Genomic DNA, 15232 nt, shown 5'->3' on the forward strand with positions numbered 1-15232 from the left:
TTTGCAGGTAATTGCACATAACATTGAAGTTGTGCTTATCCCAGTTCCCAGACAGGTTGCCTTTGGAGCAATTTGGAAGGCCAAATTTATACTCACTCCCCGAACCCTTTCCCTGTAGAAAATCTTTCCTTCATAGCTGCCAAGTTTTCCCTTTTCTCGCGAGGAAGCCTATTCAGCATAAGGGAAAATCCCTTTAAAAAAGGGATAACTTGACAGCTATGCTTTCCTTTTGTTAATTTCTCCCGTTGTGAATAGATTTGCCGCTCACCAACAGAGGTAAACACATTCTCCTTTTGAATTTCTTCCTATGTGCGGTGGATCCAGCTTCCCCTAACCCTTCCTTCACTAAACATCAGCCATGGAACATATTTTTTTTTAAAATAATAATACCCAGTCTCCTTTGTGTGCCCTGGTGGTGTTAGTGGGGTGTGTATGTTTAAAGGTAAACACCTATTACAAGAAGTCTATCAATCAACTGAAGAAAAGGCTGAAGGCAGTGAGAAGTGTTTGCATGCACTCACATAGCGACTCCCCCCCCCCCGGGTGCATGGCAATTTGCCGCCCCGGGTGTCGCAGAGGCTCGCTACGCCCCTGATCAAATGCTCCTGCAGGCTACAACGGAGGGCTGCTAGTGGGTTATATCAAGGATGTTTCCATGTTGGGAGTTGGGGGAAGGGTTTCCTAAGCACAGTGTCCAAGCATTTCATTCTTTATAGGGTAACTCTGCTTGGCCTTTCTCAGTGTAACGCCTCTGGCTTTGCTTTCTGTAGACTCTCATTATGAATGGCATTATGTACCTGTTTCTTTGGGGGTAGAATTACCAGACTTCAGCCTACAAAGTATGTGTTTGCCTTTAAAAGTAGCAGTCAAGAGAGTGTCAAGGTAGCCACAGAACCCTCCTTCGGTTATTTTTTCTTGAGGGCAAAAAAGACGGGGGGGGGGGGAGAAGGAGAACAGGTGGGCAAATTTCAGCGTTTTAAAATCCCTTCCCCTTCTGTGTGCTTAACCGTGGCTGGATTGTGCTCATGGATTTGCAGAACGTGCTCACAGTTATTTAAAGGTGGCGCTGTGGGTTAAACCACAGAGCCTAGGGCTTGCTGATCAGAAGGTCAGTGGTTCAAATCCCTGCAACGGGATGAGCTCCCGTTGCTCGGTCCCAGCTCCTGCCAACCTAGCAGTTCGAAAGCACGTCAAAGTGCAAGTAGATAAATAGGTACCGCTCCAAGCGGGAAGGTAAACGGCGTTTCCGTGTGCTGCTCTGGTTTGCCAGAAGCGGCTTAGTCATGCTGGCCACATGACCCGGAAGCTGTACGCCGGCTCCCTTGGCCAATAAAGCGAGATGAGCGCGCAACCCGAGTCGGTCACGACTGGACCTAATGGCCAGGGGCCCCTTTACCTTTACACACAAGAAGTAGTTAGTGAGTTGTGTCCATTTTGTCTCCTGTGCAGTGTTATATCAGTGGAACATTAAACATATTGGGTTCAGAAAACACGTGGCTGTTTGCTGGGGATTTGTCTATGAAGGAATAAAGTACAGTTATGGGACTGCCTGGAGCCTTCTTAGCGTGTCTCAGACTTTTGCTTACATGAAATAAAAAAAATCCAGCAAAACAGCTTTGCTCTGGTAGCAACCTGAGCATTCGGCTGAAGGAAGCAGAAGGGAATGAAAAAGGCTGAAAGGGTTTGTTCTTCTTCATTTACTGCCATGATTAAGTCTTCAAGTCTTTATCAGCAGTTTCAAACATTAAAAAATAAAATAAAAATACAAAGGATTAATGGAAATGCAAATTCTGGTATCAAAAACCAGCTGCATGCTGAAGTTAAAAAGAATCTGGCTGAAGAATGTCTCACACTTAACTGATGAAGAGGCCGGATTAGAAAACAAAGCTGGAGAAATAAAAACTATTCAATAAAAAATCAATTTCATTACTACCACCTATTCAACTTAATTTTCTTGGCATCTATATCCTTAATGCAGGTTTGTGATAGATCGGTACAATCACTTTTTAATTAAGCCCTACTGTGCTTTGTATTAAGAACACCACAAATCGACGTTACAGCATAATATATCTGCCCATATATTTAGTGCTTATCCCTTTTGCATTTTGGTGTATAAAAGTTATTCTCTTTGGAGGTAGTTTCCTTGTTTTAACAACGTTCTTGACAGCAGGCGCATGAAACAGGAAAGACTTCTTAATCTAAATGTGTCAAAATGGAAAGCCCTTTAATATAATTGCTTTTAGGATCCATGCGATATTTCTGTTGTGTTATTTCATTATGACCCTTGCTTTCTAATGTTTTAAGATGCAAGGCTCGTCCTGTCTTGTACATACTGATGAGACAGGAAGTAACATGATGTTAGAAAATGACATTTGACCTGCGCTGTTGAATGGCATATTAAATAGATGTTATCACATCACAAAACAGAAACAAGAGGGTACAGAATGCTGATATCCCAAAGATTTGCTCCCCAATCTCGTGTAATGAGAGCCTGAACGACAAGTTTTCTATGTCTGACTCTTTAGAGGGCAACATTCACTTTAATTACCAAAATGTGCCTCCCTTCATCTCCCAAAGGAATGGGCAGGGGAGGGGAGTCTGCTCTTGCATATATAATGCGGCAATAAGTTTTAATCCCAGAAATGAATCAGTAAACATAGTTATATTACGGTGTGCTGTTTCTTATTCTTTACCCATGGTGGTCACCAAATTAATCTCAAGGCGCTGCCAACATTAATACAAGCAGAAGCCAACATACCTTGAGTTTCATATAGGTGCCTTCACCGTCTCCTTCTCTTCAACTAATAAAGCTTTAATATATGGCTACCTATTTATTTCTGGTTCAGCTCAAGTTGAGGAGCATGGTACTTTGCAAAAACCTAATTAATATCAATCATACATTACAATATGGAGGGCTTGAGCATGCAAGGAATCCCGCCCCCTGGTGTGTGGAGCTGGGAGCTGGTGGTTTCTGCATGTGATGTGAAGAAAGTTGGGGAAAAAAGGCATTTGTCAATGTCAGAGGGTCATCGTGGCTACTCTAGAGTAACTCCGCCTGTGTCCAGTTTGTCTTCAAAGAAGTTTATTGTGCTATCTATTTACAGTGTAAAAGGTAAAGGGACCCCTGACCATTAGGTCCAGTCATGACCAACTCTGGGGTTGCGCGCTCATCTCGCATTATTGGCCGAGGGAGCCGGCGTATAGCTTCCAGGTCATGTGGCCAGCATGACAAAGCTGCTTCTGGCAAACCAGAGCAGCACATGGAAACGGCATTTACCTTCCCGCTGTAGCGGTTCCCATTTATCTGCTTGCATTTTGACGTGCTTTCGAACTGCTAGGTTGGCAGGAGCTGGGACCAAGCAATGGGAGCTTACCCCGTCACAGGGATTCGAACCGCCGACCTTCTGATCAGCAAGCCCTAGGCTCAGTGGTTTAACCCACAGCACCACCTGGGTCCCTTATATTTACAGTGTAGAGACAGCTTAAAACATGACCTCTCATCCCTAATCAGAATCTGGCAATGGCGTACGTCTGTTCCTACACCAGCAAAGTAGTCTGGGCACCTCAAAACACCACCCCCTGAGCTTCGTTGCGGTGCTCTCCTCATTTCTGGTGCCGGAAGGAGCGATGCCCTTTCAGTTTCCTCCCTCAGCAGTCGGTTCCCCGGCTCTGCAGTATCCCCAAGAGTCTGCCTGCATCCCTCCGCCTCCGAGCTTTCCTATTGTTCCTCACTCTGATTTCTCTCCCCCTCCGAGTCTCTTCCTCCCCCCTCTGGCTGCTTCAGAACCACTGGTGCTCTCTGTACTTGATGAGGTGGACGTTAGAATGATGGGGGCTGGTTCCCTGTAGGGAGTCCCCCTTACAGTCAACTTGCCAGTTGTCAATTAGTCAACACCCTTTGCTCTTTTTAGGGGCTGGGGCCTATGAACCCTCCATGGTCATTTTCAAATTATTTCCCCCAGGTACCCTATGGTTCATTCGATATTTATAAGAGAGATACCTCAGAGATATGATCTGAAATGGCAGGCATGCTTCCTTGAAAGCCAACTGACCTGCTGCCGCAATGTGAAGCTGAAGAATGTTGAATATGTTCCAGGAGACAAAGTTCAAGCAAGGTTCCTATGAAGCCCAACAGGTCTGATCAGTGCCATCGATGAACAGTGTTTCCTTGAACCCGATCCAAAATCCCACACAGCATGTTGGGGGTTACAGGGTGAATGTTCACACAAAGGAAAATAAAGTGCATCTAGTACACAACACAGGGAAGTTGGCAGGATTTGTCTCTCGACATGAATGTCTAGTTCCCTCAAAACTCCAGGCTAGTGTAATGGATATATATTAGAATATGAATGCTTAAGATTCAAATTTGAATCCCTCTTCAGCCAGCACAATCGTATGTATGTTTTCTTAGAAGCAAGTCATACTGTGTTCAGTGGGCCTTACAACCTAGTAAGTATTACACTGAGAATGTCTTCAAACACTATGGCTTGTGGAAGAGCATAAGAAACATTCGCAAGGAAACACGAATGACTTTTTTTCCTATCCTCCTTGCTTCTTTGAAACACATGAACCAAAACTCAGCCATCCTTTGCCATTCACAGTTCTCCTAACTTTTCAGTTTTCTGGTAGAGTGAACCATGCACAAAAATACATATATTCATGAGAATAACATACCAAAAAATGCATTGTATTAAGGCAAATTTCATTGCAAAAAAGTGTGTGTGTTCGTTAAAATAGAATGCAAAAATGTATCACTAAAATGCTGGTGGATTTTTTTATTATTAAAGGTTTTCTTGGTTTACAAAGATATGTGCAATGTCTCTCATAACATTTTTACAAATCCGTTTCCTTTGTTGAGACATTGGGGAGGAAAGGGGGAGAGAGGTAGGTGGGGGGAGGGGTGGGGAGGGGGAGGGGTCAATTTTCATGAAAAAAACCCCAACATTTTGCAGGCTCATGTGGAAAGGTGGGGAGCCACCCTGAAAATTTGGAAAACGAGAAACGGAGAGAAACCAAAGCTGACAAATTTGCCCAACCTAAAAGTCAACCAAACATGCTCAGAACTTTCTATAGGCTTTCTCACTACTGAAACCAAGATCTAAAGGGTAGCTTGTATGCCTGGGATCTTGGGGGGTGGGACATGCAAATGGAGACATGCTCTTTGTCCCCGATATACAACACTGAATAAAGATATTGGGGTAAGGACTAGATGAGGACAGCTAAAGTCAAGCCCATCACATCTCTTATGTTATTTTCAATGGGTGACAGGTTGCCATGGGAGCCAATAGGTGAAGCTGTGTGTGTGCAGACTGCACCTTTGAGCCAGACAGAGTCAGGGAGCTGAGTTTGGGGGGGGGGGGGCGCTGAAAAAGCTAACAGCATTTTTGAGCGCCTGGCAGCCTCCCTCAAAATCTGGCGTGGGAGCTGTGGGTTCTTATTGTCTCTTTGAGTGTTCAAATAGATATTTTTCAACTGTGTTCAACCAGTATTTACTTTTTCACTTATTTATTTTCAATATTTGCACTACATTTGTAAATAGTTGCACACATTACGCAAACCTCCCGTGACCTCCCGGTGGGAACCAAACCCAGGTGAGCACTGCACCCCTGGAAAATTACGCTGCTTGAAGAATTAGGGAGCACATAAAGAATATGAGGACAAATGAGATGATCTATCACAGGGAAGGTGTTTGTGTGTGGTTTCATAAGGATTATGGAGATCAGTGTATCCGAAACAACTTGCTGTGTGCACTATTTACATGCTAATATTGCTATCTGTGTCTCCTGAAAAGTGATGCCGCAAGCAGAAATACATTCAATGTGTTATTCTCTTCCCATGTGGAAATTTCTCCTGGATTCTACATTTGTGGACACGAGACGGCGCCGGATCCTGACTCTGGTTTTACCTAAGGTGGCGAATCAGCTTCTGAACCATCAATCTATTTCTGGCCAAAGGCTGGAGGGGACCTGACCAGACCAGAATCAATGCCTCTTAGTAGAGCGGATCACAATAAAGGTAAAGGGTAAAGGGACCCCTGACCATTAGGTCCAGTCGTGACCGACTCTGGGGTTGCGCGCTCATCTCGCATTATTGGCCGAGGGAGCCGGCGTACAGCTTCCAGGTCATGTGGCCAGCATGACAAAGCCGCTTCTGGCAAACCAGAGCAGCACATGGAAACGTCGTTTACCTTCCCGCTATTTATCTACTTGCATTTTGATGTGCTTTCAAACTGCTAGGTTGGCAGGAGCTGGGACCAAGCAACGGGAGCTCACCCCGTCACAGGGATTCGAACCGCCGACCTTCTGATCAGCAAGACCTGACCAGACCAGAATCAATGCCTCTTAGTAGAGCGGATCACAATAGGTATATGCAATTGCCCGACCCCATATAAAGGCCTCTCTATCAAGCCTGCTGACTGTTTTGAAGAACAGGGGAGGCTGCTTCCGCATTTACTCTTGCTGCTCCCAGTGACAGGCTTCCTTCAGCTTTGCCTCTGCCTTACCTGGCTGCAGCCTGCTTTCCTTTCCCCTTTCACACCACCCAACTTGGCAGGAAGTGGAATGGGCAGCATTCTAGATTGTACATGGGGAAATGAATGCTCAGCTCAGAGCTATTCAAGTTCCTCCAAAAGAAGAAGAAAAACTGGGGGGGGGAGAGAATTTGCAAGCAACTGTTTTCAAACATGGGTTCTCAAAACTCCTTAAAGTTTTTCCCAAGTTCAAACGTACGTCTATGTACTATTTCCAACTTTCCCTCTCTTCTGCTGCAAATTAGACACTTTGCTGACTTCAAAAGGGAAGAGAGAGAAACACGTTCCTAAATGTATACCCTTCTGATCGCTCCAAAAGAAAAAGCAACACCAAAATAGCTTAAAACACTCGCTGCCGAAAATTGTTTCCATATCATGCAAATAAGCAGACAAAAATATCTTCTGGGCAATTTGAGATACATACAAATATTGGTTATTTTAAAAACAGGAGCTTGTTACAGAGGACATTCCTCTCCTTAATATGAAAGGCAGCTTTCTCTGGCATTTGCACGGAGGAAGGCTTGGGGACTGATCTGTTAGCTATTGCATAAAAGAAGGTGCCTATCATCGGATCACACACTTTCCAAGCTTAAGTTGAAGCATGTGTTTCATGGGCTTCCATCTGACAAAGTGGGTGCCAGCCCAGGAGAGCAAATGCTGTTTTATATATAGTCTTTAAGGCTCGATTCTTTCCTATGAACTCGTGGGTTCTAATTGGGGAGAGAGGTGGAGAAAATGCACATACGGTTCTATGGACTTTCCCAAGAGATTTAGATCCCCTGGGTGTTAGATAGCAGCAAGCAGGGATAGGTAGGCTCCCTGTCCAAGGTGTGAAGGGAGAGGAAAAAGAAATGTTTCAATTATTAAATGTTTCCTTTGGGGTTTCAGTCTATGCCTCTTCGTCCCTTGAAGATGCTTTGTTGCACAAACAATCCTTTTCATGACATCCTTGCTACAACTGTGGGTATGCCTGTGCCTCCTTCCAAAGTTATTTATAACCTAAAGGTTGCGGGGGGCGTGGATTACACTGTTTGGCAGAGCTGGGCTCAGTGTGGATGAAAAGTTATGCATGTTTGAAGCTATGAAGAAGGCGGGTGGTGGTGGGGGAGATCTTTCTTTTTCTGCCTTCAGTGTATCCCTTTCACGAGTTAGTTTGCCGTTACTAATCATTCCCAAGGGAACAACAAACAACAGTCATGCCATTCGCGCAATCACATGTCTTGAGCAGGTCACAACTGATTTTATCCCATTTGACTTTTGAAAGCTATAATGGCATGAGATGTGCTAACCCCCCCCCACACACACACACTCACAGCTGTTTCATTCTGAACTTTCAGAAAGGGGAGCACACGGCAAACAGGATACGAGATGATCTAATCCAAGCTTCGCCCCAGCTCCCTATCCAAACATACATACTTCTACGCAGTGACAGCGACTGGCTCTTAACCCCTCCCTCTTACCCCCGTTTTTCTTTGCCGCAGTTCCTTGGAAACATAAATCTTATTATTGGGCAGCAATGGATGCGAGCGCTGCTTCACATGCCCAAACTGGTTCTCACTCACAGATTTAATTCACAGTAGGTGGCGAGAAAGGAGGTCAGAACATGGAAGAAGGGGGAAAACTCACTTCCAACCTGTCTGCTGCTATACTTGAGAGCCACCGTCCTTTGTAAATAATAATAATAATAATAATAATAATAATAATAATAATAATAAATACACCATGTTTCTTACCTTGAGTTCTTCATGTCCCTATTGTGCACTTAACACAAAACACACTGAATGAAAAAGGAAGGGTTTGTGGGATGACAAAGGCTAGATACCGCTTGCATCTAAACCTGAAAGCACTAACATAAAAAGAAGCTAATATTTAATGCCTAATAAGAAATCTATTCTGGGACGTGGGTGGTGCTGTGGTTTAAACCACTGCGCTGCTTGGACTTGCCGATCGGAAGGTCGGCGGTTCGAGGCCCCGTGGTGGGGTGAGCTCCCATTGTTCAGTCCCTGCTCCTGCCAACCTAGCAGTTCGAAAGCATGTCAAAGTGCAAGTAGATAAATAAGTTTCCGTGCGCTGCTCTGGCTTTGCCAGAAGCGGCTTAGTCATGCTGGCCACATGACTTGGAAAAACTGTCTGCAGAAGCGGACAAACGCTGGCTCCCTCGGCCTGTAAAGCGAGATGAGCGCCATAACCCCAGAGTCATTCGCGAATGGACTTAACTGTCAGGGGTTACCTAAGAAATCTCTTCTAGGGAAGGTGCGTGCATGTGTGTGTGTGTGTTGGTGGTAGTGCTTTCACACGTGATTTGGCTAAGGAAGAATACTAGAGGGCTGCCACCAGAATGAAAAAGAACTGAAGCTGTGCATATTGGGCCAAAGCTGGAGAATTTGGCATCCTGACAATCTTGGTTTTCATTTTGTAAACTATGAAGATAATACAGCATTTAAACAATTACAAGAGAAGTGCCCACTGAAATCATTTAAACCAGAAGGGGGATCATGCAGTGGTCAGGGGCAGAGAGCATCAGGAACTGTGCGGAACTTCCTGTCCCTCCTCCTGAGTAACAGAAGTGCAATCTACGCTAATTAAGGTACAATATGCAAACGTGTATTTTATATAGGTTGCAAAGGAGAATTTAGCTTCTCTTGGCACAGATTTGAGTTACCCCAGGGTAGAATGAATGAATGAATAAGTGTCTCCTGGGTAGGCTACCAGACATAGCTGTAATGATGTGTTTAGCCTGGCGAATTGCAAGGTGTACTCAGGCATTCAAAGGCAACTGTGGTGGAAGCACAGGAGTCCACATTTGTTGTGTGAGTGTCTGGAGGCGATTGGAGGATGGATGGCGGCTAACAGATTGAGGGTGAATCCTGACAAGACAGAAGTACGGTTCGTGGGGGACAGGAGGCGGGCAGGTGTGGGGGACTCCCTGGTCCTGAATGGGGTAACTGTGCCCCTGAAGGACCAGGTGCGCAGCCTGGGAGTCATTTTGGACTTACAGCTGTCCATGGAGGCATAGGTTAATTCTGTATCCAGGGCAGCTGTTTATCAGCTCCATCTGGTACGCAGGCTGAGTCCCTACCTGCCCGCGGACTGTCTCGCCAGAGTGCTGCATGCTCTAGTTATCTATCGCTTAGACTACTGCAATGCACTCTATGTGGGGCTACCTTTGAAGGTGACCCGGAAACTACAACTAATCCAGAATGCGGCAGCTAGACTGGTGACTGGGAGCAGCCGCCGAAACCACATAACACCGGTCTTGAAAGACCTGCATTGGCTCCCAGTACGTTTCCGAGCACAATTCAAAGTGTTGGTGCTGACCTTTAAAGCCCTAAACGGCCTCAGTCCAGTATACCTGAAGGAGCTTCTCCACCTCCATCGCTCTGCCTGGACACTGAGGTCCAGTGCCAAGGGCCTTCTGGCGGTTCCCTCGCTGCGAGAAGCCAAGTTACAGTGACCCAGGCAGAGGGCCTTCTCGGTGGTGGCACCCGCCCTGTGGAACGCCCTCCCACCAGATGCCAAAAAGAAAAATAACTACCAGACTTTTAGAGGACATCTGAAGGCAGCCCTGTTTAGGGAGGCTTTTAATGTTTAATCAATTATTTTATTTTTCTGTTGGAAGCTGCCCAGAGTGGCTGGGGAAACCCAGCCAGATGGGCGGGGTATAAATAATAAATTATTATTATTATTATTATTGAGCCACGAGACTGTCAGAAAGCTTACTAAAGTTACCTGTTCCAAGAGCAGTGAAAAACATCAAATGTGTCACATCAGGTGTCTTGGGTGGAGCGGTTATTATTTAGGATGGGCCCATATGTAAACTAGCTATGGCAATTTGGGCATCCTTAGCAACAAGTCCATCTCCAAAGTGGATATTCAGGTTTTTAGGCTGGCATATGTCAGTGATCACTTGGCACAACTTTTCTGTAGAGGAACCAATGAGGAAGATGTTGGCTACGAATGGTTCCACACAGAAACACTCAAGAGCAGACGGGTGACGGGAAGACCTCAAAATTGGTGTGGGGCACAATCACATTGTAGGGTGCCTGTTGCGCTCGCAACATATGTCAGCATATGGAATGTCTTCTACCAAGTCAGATCACGGATCCTTCTCATACAAGACTGCTTACTCTGACTGGCAGACGCCTTTTAATTGGAATAATTAAATTATTAAGGCTGGGACCATCTATGTGCAAGGAACGTGCTCTACCAAGGAGCTGTGTCTCCCTCCACATGGGAGGCTTACGTGGGACATCCCCAGTGCGGCAGAACTGGGATTTTCAGGTGCCATTAAGCAATCAATCTCACTTAGTTTATAGTGGAAGAGAGGAGCTGTCTCAATACTGCAAATATTCTATTGGTTTCCAACTGAAAGGTGAACACACAGCCTTCAAATAAATGGACATTTTAATAACTATTTTGCAGTCTTGTTTTTAGCCACTTTCGACAAAATTTGTTCCACTGATACCCCCCCCCCTTTCAACCCAGAGAATACATCTTAACAGATTGGCACATCAGATTCAGATTCTGACCTGAATTAAAACACACAACACCATTATTTCACACTAATGAGAGTTTCACCCAAGTACCAGAGGGCAGAATCTGTCCCTTAATTAGCAATTTTATTGGCTATGCATGAGCCAGAACAAAATCTCGCTCCCTTTCTTATAGTTATTATGACGGCACTGTAGCATTACGAAGCAGTAAAAGGGTAGAGCTCTCTTATTTCTCTCCTGCTCACAAATACCCAGAGATTTAGCTGTAAATTCACAGTGAAGCAGATCAGCCTGTTAAGTCATGGCCAGTTTCACAAAGTTAAGTACATGCTTCCCTCTCCCGCTGAAATCAATGGAAATTAAAAAAAAAAATCTTAACTTTGGCTGGATGATGCTGTTAATTTTCAGAGGATTTTACAACACTGCATTAATTGTGCATTTGCAAAACCTATACAGCACCCTTTCCTGTTTCTTCGTTGTTTATCCCTTGAGTGTTTTCATAATAACTGGAAAAGTACTTCCAAGTCTGAAATACTTTAATTAGTTTAATAAAACAAATAGAACAGAGATAATCCTCCCATGGTCCCTCAGCACAAAACATACAAGCAGGTAACTAACTGCACATGAAACAGTGGGATCATTCACAGGGTTTACAGTTACAGTCTTTATAACTGGATGATCAAGTTTTCCATTAATCCCAAGGACAATGGACTATATGCATTTAGACCGCCAGGTTAGGGTTCGGGGGCCTTTTTGTTTTGTGTTTTTGTGTTGTTATTTTTTGGGTCCCTCTATACTTGATTTGCTTGCTTTCATCCTTTATTTCCACTCCAGCCTCTCAGCTCATAATATGCAAGGGACAGAATATGTCACTTTGGCAAACAGACAAACCTGACCACTCCAAACTCTCGCTTCTTTGGTTTGTGCGAAGGTATCAAGTAACAAACGCCAAATATCAGCTGTCAAATGCTGTCAAAAACCCAAATACCACTGCAGGCTGTCTATCAAACATTGTCAGCTATAAACTACCAAATACATACAAAAATCATTTCCGATATGCAAGTTTAAATGCCAGCTGTTATCCGGCACAAATATCTGTTAAGCATTTGGAAAACCTTGGAAGAAAATTCACATTGAAACCAAGGATCACATTTATTTCTAAGACTCATTTACATAGCAAGATCAGGAACTGCATTGAAATACATTGCTTCTGCATTGAAATATGCATTCTAGTGCAACCAGTAGTACATACAGTAAATGCCTTTTCAAAGTGTGACTAGATTGGACTGGGGCAATAAGCCTCCATGATGAAGTATGAACATTGAGAATGGGAGCTGCAGGTTCTTTATTGCAAGACCTACTGTATAAGCTGCTGTTCTGGTGTACTATGAAAGGTAAGGGAGCTATCACAGCAATTCAGTGTCTTCCTGGCTTCCCCATTCCCCCATCCAAATTCCGCTTGTGTGATAACTTTGGAAGCAACCTTGGAGGTCATTAGACTGGGATCCACAATACAAGATGCAGCTACATCGAAAATGACCGCTCCCCACATCAAATGGGGGGCGTCTTTTGTGTGGTCGCGCGCAGACCCCTGGATCCAAAGCGGCTCCTGGTAGTACAGGGTGGTGTCGCCCTCCCCAGGCTGGATACCTGGAGGTCTCCGCCTACCTCAGCCAATCGCCCAATCCTGCCTGGGGAGGCGTTGCCAGGGGATCGGCCAGGTAGGGGGAGGGACCGCCCTGCCCACACAACAGAAGGTGAATCTTACCTGCGAAGCGACAGTCGGCTCCAGAGCTTCTCCCACCTTGCCCTCCCTCAGTTAAGCCTTCTTTTGCAGGTTAACCTCTTCTCCACAGGTACGTGGGGGCTGCTACGTCATGGTTACTGTTGAACGGCTGGAAATGAATTTTCCTACATTGGCAGGTTTTGCCTTTCCTGTAGCAAAACGTCACAACTTTGGTGGTTTCAGGCCTTGGGCAGAATCCTTTAGTTTATCTTCCCTAAAGGGGGGGGGGGTTGAAGTGGTGACCCACACCCCCTTGCGGCGGTGATCCCAGGGTTCCCCGTTAAAGGGGTCTTGAGGGGAGGCCATACACGGAGAGGTTGTCATTGCTCTCCCCTGTGATGGCGGTGAAATGGGGAACGTGCTCTCTGCTTGAACATATGTTCTCCAGAGCCAGCCCAATCCCCACACATTCTGAATAACACTGATGTCCCCCGGATCCCCAACTGGGGACAGGGAAGGATAACTGCCCAATGCCTGAGCCAAGGCCTCCCTACACCTGAAACTTAATAAAGTTGTGGCCAATTTTAATCCCATAGCACGTTGTCTTGAGTCATTATTCCACTCAGGGGTCGCCTGGGGTTGGGGGGGGGGGGACTCCGCCTGTCCACGCAAAAATACATGGATAAATCTGATACCCTAGCTGCCAAAAAGCTGTACCAGTGGTCAACACAAAAGGTATCAAGTGAGGACCGTATACAATGGCTAAGTATGAATCACTTGTGGCCATTGGGCATTCCTAATCCAATGACAGACAGATATATGTGCTTGAACCTAAAGGATCTTCCACTTGGACATGAGGGCCATGGATTTCTGTAAACTCCCTCACCTTGACCACCAGCCCTCCATGTGACATCACATGCCATCCTAGACAACCTTCAAGAGTGCAGTTTCAGGGCTAGAGTAGAGAGTGGAGGCGGGGAGGTTGAAATTGCCTTCAGCTCCATCAACCAATGCATCTTGGAATCGGGATTGCCTGTCCAGAACGGGAGCTGGAGGCACACAAATTTGGCAGTTCTGCTGCTATCTGGCAGGCAGGAAGAAACCAGCAAGTTTACTTGAACACTTGACCCTGCAGTACAGAACCCAAAGTGTCACCCTAGTAAACAGACCGCTACTATGTCTGAAATGACATTCTAGCTTTTATTTGCAAAACACATTTTAAAAATAATAATAACGGGGGAGACATTTTTCTTTACCAAGAGCAGAGGCAATTATGAGAAGAGTGCTAGACATCCAAGAGGAAGGAAGAGCAATAGCTCATTGGTGGAGCTTCTACATTTCATACAGATGGCCTCAGCTTCAACCCCTGGCATTTACAGGAGGAACTGTCCACAGTCTGAAATCTTGGAGAGAGCTCTGAGATAGATGGGCCAGTGATCTTATTCAGGATATGGCAGCTTCCTAAGTAATAGTGTTCCAGTATCATTCATGTTAAACTAAGATCATGGCCACTGGTCCCATCACCTCCTGGCCAATAGAAGGGGAAGAAATGGAGGAAGTGAGAGATTTTACTTCCTTGTGTTCCATGATCACTGCAAATAGTGACAGCAGTCACAAAATTAAAAGACGCCTGCTTCTTGGGAGAAAAGCAATGACAAACCTAGACAGCACCTTAAAAAGCAGAGACATCATCTTGCCGACAAAGGACCGTATAGTTAAAGCTATGGTTTTCCCCAGTACAGTCAAACCTTGGTTTGTGACTGCCTCCGTTTGTGACCACTTCGGTTTCCAACCACCGCGGACGCAGAAGGGTTTACATCTGAGTTCTGCAGTGACAAATTTGGGAACACCCGGCTCCCCAGAACCAATTGTGGTCGTAAACGGAGGTATGACTGTAGTGATGTATTGAAGTGAGAGCTGGACCATAAAGAAGGCTGATCAACAAAGAATTGATGCTTTTGAATTATGGTGCTGGAGGAGACTCTTGAGAGTCCCATGGATTGCAAGAAGATCAAACCTATCCATTTTGAAGGAAATCAGCCCTCAGTGCTCACTGGAAGGACAAATCCTGAAGCTGAGGCTCCAATACTTTGGCCACCTCATGAGAAGAGAAGACTCCCTGGAAAAGACCCTGATGTTGGGAAAGATGGAGGGCACAAGGAGAAGGGGATGACAGAGGACGAGATGGTCGGACAGTGTTCTCGAAGCTACCAACATGAGTCTGACCAAACTGTGAGAGGCAGTGGAAGACAGGAAGACCAGAGTCCATGGGGTCACGAAGAGTCGGACACGACTAAACAACAACAAATTCATTCATGTTAATCCAGTCCTTAGTTCCTTTGTTTTTAAACAACTGTTTGACAGGCAGATGCCCCAAGAGTTCATCCTTTCTTCGCCACCACACACCTCCATGCCCAGAAGAGTTGCACCTACCAGGCCACTCTGTTATCTTGGCATGCTGTCTTGACGAAGCTATTAATGAAG

The 15232-nt window shown here is 45.4% G+C and overlaps 1 protein-coding gene across 2 annotated transcripts in view; it reads right to left on the minus strand.

The window, feature by feature from the left end:
* PPARGC1A (PPARG coactivator 1 alpha) overlaps nt 1-15232 on the minus strand; it is a 608542-nt gene that overhangs the window by 130437 nt on the left and 462873 nt on the right. The gene's annotated exons all lie outside the window — the stretch shown is intronic.

Source organism: Zootoca vivipara, chromosome Z1 (assembly GCF_965207765.1).
Source record: "Zootoca vivipara chromosome Z1, rZooViv2.hap1.1, whole genome shotgun sequence".
Lineage (NCBI taxonomy): Eukaryota > Metazoa > Chordata > Lepidosauria > Squamata > Lacertidae > Zootoca > Zootoca vivipara.